Source organism: Adiantum capillus-veneris, chromosome 11 (genome assembly GCF_014529385.1).
Source record: "Adiantum capillus-veneris isolate H3 chromosome 11, ASM1452938v2, whole genome shotgun sequence".
Lineage (NCBI taxonomy): Eukaryota > Viridiplantae > Streptophyta > Polypodiopsida > Polypodiales > Pteridaceae > Adiantum > Adiantum capillus-veneris.
In genome coordinates, this window is record NC_140941.1 from 138,196,688 (window position 1) to 138,206,442 (window position 9,755).

Sequence of the window (9,755 nt, forward strand, 5' to 3'; positions counted from 1 at the left end):
CTTGCTTCATCTGCCATAAATCCCCTGAACTCTGGCTTATCAAAACCCTGTTCCTTAACCACATTGTTCAACATCTTCCAACATTCAATCTGAGCATGTTTATTTTCCACGCTAAACTCAGCAGTTGCAATGGTGAGCAGCTCTCGTACGTAAGGGTCATAGACATGCACTGACATAGTCGGCCATCCTTGTACACGGTGAACATGATCAAAGTGCACCCACATTTGCTCTAAATTACCTCCAGGGCACATCCGATTCACCAAATCAACTCCACTGCCCGGTCCCTTAATTGACATTTTAAATACATGAGGTTGTACCTTATCACCCAATTGGCCTGGGAAAAGGATACTATGGATGAAAGGATACCTGCACTTGCTTTTCAAGTCAAGCATTGCCTCAAGACCCTTTGAAGTGATATTCTTTGATCTTTTTGCAGACTCCAAACTTCGTTCCACTCTCCTTTTATTTGACAGGGGAGTCATACTGTCAAGGAATTCATCAAATTCCAGATCTTCAATCATAGCACTTACAGTTGAACCTGCTCCAATAAGCTTTTCCATGATAAGGTCATGAGTGGTGGCCTGCTCCAATTGTTTCGCAGTCACCAAAGGGTCCTGACTTGCACGATCAAGCAACATTTCATCTATGTGACTTTCAACCATCCGACTCCTTCCTTCTGCACATGGATGATTATGTTCTCCAAGATGCAAAGCACACCTAGTACAGTTATGCTTATCTCTAGGCAAACAATAGTAAATAACTGCAGGACATGTAAAAACACATTCTGGAATTTGTCCACAATGAGTGCATACTAGTGTGCCATACTGAGAAGAGATCAATCCTTTAGGACTAGATTTAACAAGCCGACCCCTCCATTGAGACTCATTGAACATATTTGAGCGCAAATAAAATGGACAATCAATGTTGATGCAATGCAAATGCCCAGAACATCTACTAAATCTGACAACACCATTAAAACTATCATTGCTACAAGTGACATACTCCATCCACATGTGACTATCATGTCTTTGCTCCATACCACTCATACCTGAAGAATTACCAGCTGGCAGTAATTCAAAAGCAATATACCCATCATAATGAACTGGGAGCTCATCAATACAGACCACTTTCTTGGCTTGATGGAGGGCAATATATAAATTGCTTTGCAATGGCATGCACTTAATCATGTCAATCACACTTGCGTTGATCTCTGAGAGAGTTACTTTCTTGTCTTTCTTGTCTTGAGAAACTCTGCCAATGCCAACATCAATCTGATCCTCATTTCTCATATCCACCTTGTAGAACTGGTGCTGCTCATGATCAAGCATAAAAGTTTGTTCACCATCTGATGATATAGTAGCTTCTACCTTGACTTGTGGTCCAGATAATGTTAATGGACGAAGAAAGAAATTAGCATCAGGAAGCTCAAAATGTTCTTGCAAAGAAGCAATTGTCAAAGAATAAATTATGGTATCAAACATAAGAACTAACTTCTGTCCACGCCCTGGACCAAAAACTGTAATGCATCTCCCCATGTGCTAATAGTGTGTTGAGCAGAAGGTTGCCAATATTAGAAAGCAGTGGCATGGTTTTAATTGATACAATGGGTCCCTCTTAAAATAGACTGATATGCTTAAAATCCTATTCATAACCGCAAGCCGCCAAGAGGATTGCATGTTAGTGTTCCTAGGAACAACAATCATAGCTTTATAAAATATATTATAATAAAAATAATTCACTTTGAGTTTTAAGATTTTCAATGAATCGTGCATAGTAATGACAAGCGAATTTCACCTACCCTCGTCATTATCCCATGCACAAACCCCAAATACCCTCTCCAACCAAATTTTAGAATGTTTGCACAATGTACGGGCATGGTCACGCGAGGCTTAGTCAAAACCAAGGCCTGGCAGTCTCTGACAAGAGCTCAGATATGGTCGGCACAAATAACCAAAAACTAAGCCTCGTGTGACCATAGCCTAATGGCCATTCCCTTTTGGGGTGGCAGATTGGTTGTTGCATCCAGTGCTAAAGCCCGCACGTTGTTGGTTAGGGAAGATTGACCGCTCATTGTCATGTCCATGCCGAAAACTGCGCCACCACTAATGACTTGTTACGGGCATCGCCCACCTCAACACACGCGTGAGGTGCCCAATGTGGAGCACCCTGTGTGTAGTGCTCGATTTTTTTTTTTTCCAAAACTTGGCAAACCTATATATGTGAAACAACATAGGTAAATTGACAAAATTTGAAGGCTTTTACACCGAATTACACTAAATTTTTCAAAATTGTGTAGGTTTTTTTCACCTTTAAATATAAAATTAAGAAGTAAATTTCAAAATTTGTAGGTGGGATTACACTAAACCTAGGTTTTTTTGGAGCACTGCCTGTGTGTAAACATACTTACATTGAAACAGTGTTTGAAAAAAATGATTTTCACAAACAAATCTGAATCGAATTTTACAATACTAGTTAGTATTTTTATAAAATTACACTATTTTCCGTGTATATTAAGCGGACACTTTTCCCGAACACTATTTTCCGTGTATATTAAATCGGTCATTGAAAGGGCAAGGCAATCAAGAGGTCTTTATTGCAATTTTTTTAAGTAGATCTCTTGTGCCAATCTGGCCAATCGATTGCACTAGGCTGCAAGCTATTTTAAATACCTTTACCCTTGCATATATGCCGTTTTTAAATGCTCCTGCTCGTTTTTACTTGGTGAGCCAAAGACTCTTTTCCAAGTATCTGAACGCAGTAGCCACCAGGTGGCATTAGATTTTTTTTTTATAAAAAAAAAACTCTAAGTAAAAATGAAAAGCTACCAAGTTAATAAAATAAAAAAAGCTTGTGAAGCTATTGTTATGAAAAGAGGGCAATTGAGCTAAGTTATGAAAAGCTACCAAGTTAATAAAATAAAAAAAGCTTATGCGTTAGTTTGTGAAGCTACATTGAAGCTTTTTTTAACCTTAAAGGCTATCTTAAAGCTTTTCTTAACCTTGAAGCTTTTTATAATGCATAAAGGCTTTTCATAACATTGCGCTCTCTTTAAGCTTTTTTTAACCTTAAAGGCTATTCATAAAGGCTTTACAGCCTGCGTTTTTTCAGTAGCCTATTCATAAAGGCTTTACATGTAAAAACCTATTCATAAAGACTTTAGAGCCCGTCTTCGGTTACCTGCTGCATCCACGCCACTAGCATTGACAACTTGCGCTAATCTCATGGAAACCTTGCGCTTCAGTCTCAGAGACCTTGTCTCTTGCGTCTCTTGCGCTACTTCAGCTTACACCCTCTGAGGCAATCCTTCTCTGCAGCAAGAGTAAATCTCCTTCAAATCTTGCTATGCAATCCTTCTGCGCAGCATTCATTCTCCTTCAAATCTTGCCTTCAAGACTCAATCTCTGCAGCATGCCTTAATCGCTAAGGAAACCCTAAACGCCAAGCTCGGAGTTCGAATACAAATCGCCATGGGGAGAAGAGAGTCTTCCTCGGCTCGAAAGCCTCCTGCTTTTTTTTTTCAATGTTTAAGATTAAGTTTTGTAAGGCTACTAGTTTAAATTTAAAAATTTTGACCCTTTTAAAGATTTTTTTCAATGTTTAATATTAAGTTTTGTAAGGCTACTAGTTTAAATTTAAAAATTTTGACCCTTTTAAAGAATACAGAAAGCTTTTGTATAGCTTTCTGTCGATTACAGAAGAGTAAACTAAACTACAGCAGAGAAAGATTCTTAGCCTAAACTCTTGGATTTACCTATCGATAAGCTCTCTCTGGAGATTTGCAGAGTTGAATAGCTTCTCCAAGAACTGTCTGTACCCATCCACGCCGACGTGGATGGCTAGAAGGAGTTTCTTGGGACAATTTTTGTGATTTATGGTGTCTCATAGCCTCTGTTAGAACTGTCTGTAGCCATCCACGCTGGCGTGGATGGCTTCAAGGAATTTTTGAATATGAGAATTTTCATCTATAGATAAGCTTTCTATAGAATTTTTCAGAGTTTCATAGCTTCTGTTAGAATTGTCTTTAGCCATCCACGCGGCGTGGATGGCTAGAAGGAATTTTTGAGTTTGTGAATTTTTATATAAATAAACTCTCTCTGGAGATTTGCAGAGTTACCTAGCTTCTGTTAGAACTGTCCGTAGCCATCCACGCCGACGTGGATGGCTAGAAGGAGTTTCTTGGGACAATTTTTTTTTTGCAGTGATTCATTCTTAGAAAGCTTCCTCAAGCCATCCATGCTGACATGGATGGCTAGAAGGAATTTCTCAAGCTGAAATTTTATAGTTGGGCATGCCTTTTTTAAATATGTTAGCTCCCTCTTGTGATCAACGCCGACTTGGATGCTTTGATGGATGATCAATAAATAAAGTTTTTGATGTCTTTAATTGCCTCTAGGCATCCGCATCAGCATGGACTCCTAGAGGCAGTTTCAATGAATTAAATAAAGTGGTTTTTGTTGTGTTTTGCAAGTCCTTCAATACGTGGACGAGGTCGTAGAGGGAGACGACTCTCTTCAACTCAAGCTTCCAGTATCTTAGAGAGCAGTGATCAAATAAGTGCACTATCTGTCACAGATATGACAGAAGATTTGGAGACACAGGAAGAGGAGATGCAAAGTCAAGATGCTTGGCTCCATAAATGAAGTTGATGAATCTCTTGCCCCACAAGAGGCATGTTTACAAATAGTGCCTTATGTCGTAAGAGATGAAGTAGCAGTAGATACAGAGACAGGGGATGAACACAAGCTTTACATGCATAGAGGACAAGATATTCTTCAATGTACTCGCATGTTTAGTTGTTTTGATTGTCCACCAATTCCTTTATGTCGATTGATCCCCTATGCAAGGGTGAGAGGCTCAAGAGATGATGTTAGTGGATTGAAATCTGCTTTTGCAAAGGAGGGCTACATGCAAGAAAAAGGAGCTTTTATTGTTTCAATTTGGAATTGCAAGAAGGAGGAAGCTTATGTTACAGGTATTTCATTTCTCTACTTTGATCTTTCCTACTGTCTTTTTCTACTGTGTTTTTTGTCGTTCTCATAAATAGTAGTTGAGTATGCTTTTCTATCTATGCTTATCTATTTTGCAGAGGACCTTCTTACTTCATGGGACCCAATATGGGTTGATATACATAAAGAGTTTGAAATTGAGCTTTCTAAAAGACCAAATCTTCAAGTTCTCTCTAATAAAATGTTCTATGTTTGGGAGGGTAATCATAGAACGGTAGCTTGGATGGCTGCTATTAAAGAGAGATTCTCCACTGATTGAGAAAAGCATTGTAGTGTGCTTTGTACAATTATTGATCCTGCACGAGTGCCAGAGATAGCTCTTCTTAGTAGCTTGCAAAGAATGAATTTGTAAGTTTTATGACCTTCTATATATTTTAGCACAAAATGTCTATGTTATGTTTATGACTTTGTATGTATTGTATATGAACTTGGAATAGCATGAACACACATGCTCTTGTGGTCACCCATCTTAGGGATGAGCTTGTCAACTGCTCCCATATTTGTGTAGCAGATCATGAAGCTTATGTAACGGGGCTTCCAGAAAAAGATCAAAAGTTGATTGCTGCAGTCTGTAAGAAATACTCAAAGGGTGTGGAGCCTTGCTATCCACTTACTCGTTGATACTTGGGAAAGCTCTTATACGATGTAAGTGTCTCTGGCTTGCTTTTCAAGAAAGATCTCGTGTTTGGTATTTTTGAAAATTATGTGTTTTCAATTGTGTGTTGAAGGATAAAATATCCAAGTAATTGAGCCAAAGAGTATGTGTTTGTTTTCTTGCAAATTATTTATTTTTAAGTATGTGTTGAAGGTTCAAATGTCCAAGGAATTGAGCCAAAGAATAGAGCAAGCTAGGCAGACAATGACAAATGAAGAAATTATAAAAGAGGAGGATAAGATATTGAATGATTTAGCACTAAAATATGGAGATCGCGTTGGAAAGGTGGTTGAATTATTTTTGAACTTAGGTTTTTTGCACATAGTGTAATAGCTATTCAAACTTGGTTTTTTATTCGTTGCTCAAATACTGTAGTTGTTGAATATTGTTGATCCGAATCTTGGACCGGATTGGATGGTTCGAGTTCTTGCACTCAAGTGGGGTCTTGATAGTTGGGCTACGCTTGAGAAACTGAACTTGATTGCTATGCATGATGCTCCTGTCTTGAGCAAACTGTTATGGGTTTCCTTGCTTGAAGCAGACAAGATTACTAGAGCATCTTATGGTTTAAAGAAAGGAGATCATATATCGCATGTAAGTAAATTTTCTATTGACATTTAAGAATCTTCGATGTAGGATTGCTAGTTTTTTGTGATTGTTTTAGATTTTTCTCGTCTTCCTTGTTATGTAGTTGGATTCGTAGAGAGGGCCTTCTACAAAGGATTTTTGATAGGGCCACAAAGTTTGTGGAGGACTTAACCAACATTGTTGGTGGTATTTTGTTGCCTCATGATTGCTCTCTTGCCTCTTACTTTGAGGAGCTCAAGTTTGAAGCACGACCCTATCTTTTTCCTTTGGAAACCTCTCTTGAAGCTAAGACAAAAGATGTTGATAAGCAAGCTATGAAGAAAGTGGACACAGTACGCATGGCATCTCAACGGCTAGCCTATAGGTCAAGCTCATCATACTTTTATTTCAAGCTTTGCATAATTACAAAGTTTATAGTGATGTTATTTTGCTTGATTGTTTTAGATTTCTATTATCCTTGGTTGGAAAAGGCTTTCTTCCAGGGATTCCATTCTTAGCTAAGCAGTGGGCACAACTATCTACTGGGGAAGAATGCATGTACTCCCCTTCCATACATAAGCTCACTACTTGGGAGATGGAGACATGTCCATGGTGGATAGACATGGCTTCTGGGCATGTATTGGTGAGAGAGAGAGAGAGCTTCACGATACTATGAGAGTTGGTGGCACATCCATCGATGTGACTCTACCTCCTAGAGTGAATGAGGTGATATCAGGTAAATGGTTACTCAAAACAGTCTCAAACATAATTTGTTGAAGAGCTTTAAACTCTCTTTTTCCTTAACTTATTTGTTTTACATACTGGTGATATTGTGTTTTTTGCTTTTTTCTAAGCTACAAATACTTCTCACAAGGGAAAGGAGGTGATTGTTGAGACTAGGGTGGATGAAAACATGGAGCAAGAGCATGGTGAGCTATCGCTTACGATGCAGTCGTTTGTATGCTCATTTATTGGAGTTAATTCACTTTGATTAGCCTCTTGTATCCCAGTAGCTCGTGGGGAGATTGTTGCAAAGAAAACCATTTCTTTTGTCTACATCATTGATATTCCCTTGTCTTCTCTGTCCTCATTGTCTGACTCATGATGCATGGTCATTTCTGGGGACTACATAGCCATTGCTGTTGATTTTAAGGCCGGTGTTCGACATCCGGCATGGATTCGTGTTCATGAGCACATGGGATTTGCACGCTGTGATCGGACCTTGTGCGTGCGTGGTGGGAGAACAGTCGCATGGGTTGCTGATTTTATTTTTTTAGATCTTCCCTTTGGTGGTTCCCACTTAGCCTCCCCTGTTGTGCCCCTTTGGGATATTTGTAGTGAGGATCATGTTCGTGCAGGCATGCAACTTGCATATTCGACTTTGTCAGACTCTGGGTGGTTGTTGATCATGGTCTCTATGACAGGTTTGTGCTTCGATCATAATTTTATGCAATACTTGTCTATATTTTTGTTGTGTGTTTTTTATTGTGACTTTAGAAAACTTTTGTAGGAGATACCATTGGCTGGGTTGAGAGATTTTGTCGTGCATCAGAGATGGCTATTCATCGTCGCATTGTAGTCCTTCATCATGGAGCTTATGGTTATGGTAATAACTTTGGTGGTCAGATTGAGGTAATGCTCTTCTACATAATTAACTTGTTTGTTTCTCATTTTGGTGTATTATTGTTATATTTATTGTTCTAATTGTCTATGTGGTGGTGTAGTGCCATTGTTCTCTCTTACTTATGGTGCATAGGGTTGGCATGCAACCACCTTGCTTTGTGGTTGAGAGCACTCCGCTATTCAATCGACTTGGCATGCAACCTTTGGATTCTTACATGATGCACCATCTCCCAGAGTCTTCTCTAGCGAGATCATCATCTGGAGAGCCATGGCGTGGTGGTTTGCAACGAAGTCATTCTTTTATTGCATGTTTTGTGGAGCTTCTTTGTAGGCCTGGAGGTCTTTGTTTGGATTTGGGATGTGGTACAGCACCCGTATTGGCAGCATGTTTAGGCATAGGGCGGGTGTGTGCAGCAGTCGACAGTGATGACACTTTGATTTCAGATTATGTGCAACCATTATTTCGCCCTAAAAAGCGAAGCAGAGAGGGGGCCTCCACCTCTCTTGATGTTGATGATGTGGGTGACATGCCTTCGCGTGTTAACCCCTTTGATGACTAGTGAGAGTCCACCTTACACTTCATTTCCCCCCCCTATTTTATGTTTCCATCATACTTTTATGCTATTTTGTCACTTTTTGGTATCATTATTCAGTATTTGGAAATTATGGATAATGATTCAAACAACAATTTGAGATTTCTTGTGTTTCAATGATGTAGGTTATGTATTGCTTATATGTGGATTGTGAGACTTACCTTTTTCTTTTTGTATGGAAGTGTGTTGCCAGTTTATGCCGAGGGGATTGCAAAAACCATGGCTGCTGATATACGATACAATTTTGACACCCACAAGAAGTGTCAGAGGTGCTATGTCTTTATTGATGATGAGTGTGACTCTTCATAGTCACGAGATAGAACCGTAGCATTTCTTCTTGTTGTTGTTAGAGTGTAGAGGCATGACATGTTGCTCTCTATATTCCACTTGTTATCTTACAATCCTGAAGAAATCTCTCTTTTTTGGGTATAAGATATGACAATTGTCTCTTAATATAGTTTAGGAACTTTGTAGATGTATGAGCATTGTTGACTAAATTTAAAGTTAAAATTAAAATTATGGTGTTGAATGTAGTTGTGGATCATTGCATGGTTTGTAATAGCTTTGCTACCTGCTTGGGTTTCTCATTGCTCTACATATCAAGCCTCAACTACACAAAAGAATCTAAAGTCTAATTTTGAACAATGCTATTGCGACGATTACTTACGGATTCAAGAAAAGATTCTCATTTTGAATAGTGTTATTGCTATCACTTGGGGCTTTAAGTAGGATATTCATGCATCTTTCGTAACGAAGCCCATTTGGTTTCTTTATTTATTTGCTCGGATTTTCCTTCGCTCGAGAAATCTCGCTCGCCACATGGTAAGACTCCTCTTTTGGAGCTTTGATGGTGGAAGCCCTAGGAGTCTCATTGCGAGCGATAGTCATGTCCTTACTCCCCACACTTAAAATACTTATGGTCCTTGCGACAAGCTTCAAGCTCTTTAGAAGAGAATTTGTTTTTTCCTTTGTAAACTTCCTTCTCCTTGGACCGATTATTGTTGTTGGAAGTGGCTAGGGAAGAATTTTGGGCATTGGTTTTCCCCTTTGCATCATTTTTGTCTTTTTTTTCCAAATGCTTGACATTCCGTCTAGCCCCTTGTAGGAAATTGATGTGTGAAGCAACCATGGTGTGATGGATTACTTTGGTCATAGAACCAGACCGTTGAGAATTGATGTATTCCGCCATCTCTTCAGGTAATCCCGCACAAAATTGTTGCTTTTTCTCGGCAAAGTCTATCTTTTGTAAGAGAGTAGCCTTGAGATGTAAATCCCAAAACTTGTCTACATATTTGTGGATAGACTCATGAG

At 39.1% G+C, this 9,755-nt stretch overlaps 1 pseudogene; it reads left to right on the top strand.

The window, feature by feature from the left end:
- Positions 1-6,900: 6,900 nt before the first annotated feature.
- Positions 6,901-8,753, top strand: LOC147448100 (uncharacterized; annotated as a pseudogene).
- Positions 8,754-9,755: the final 1,002 nt, after the last annotated feature.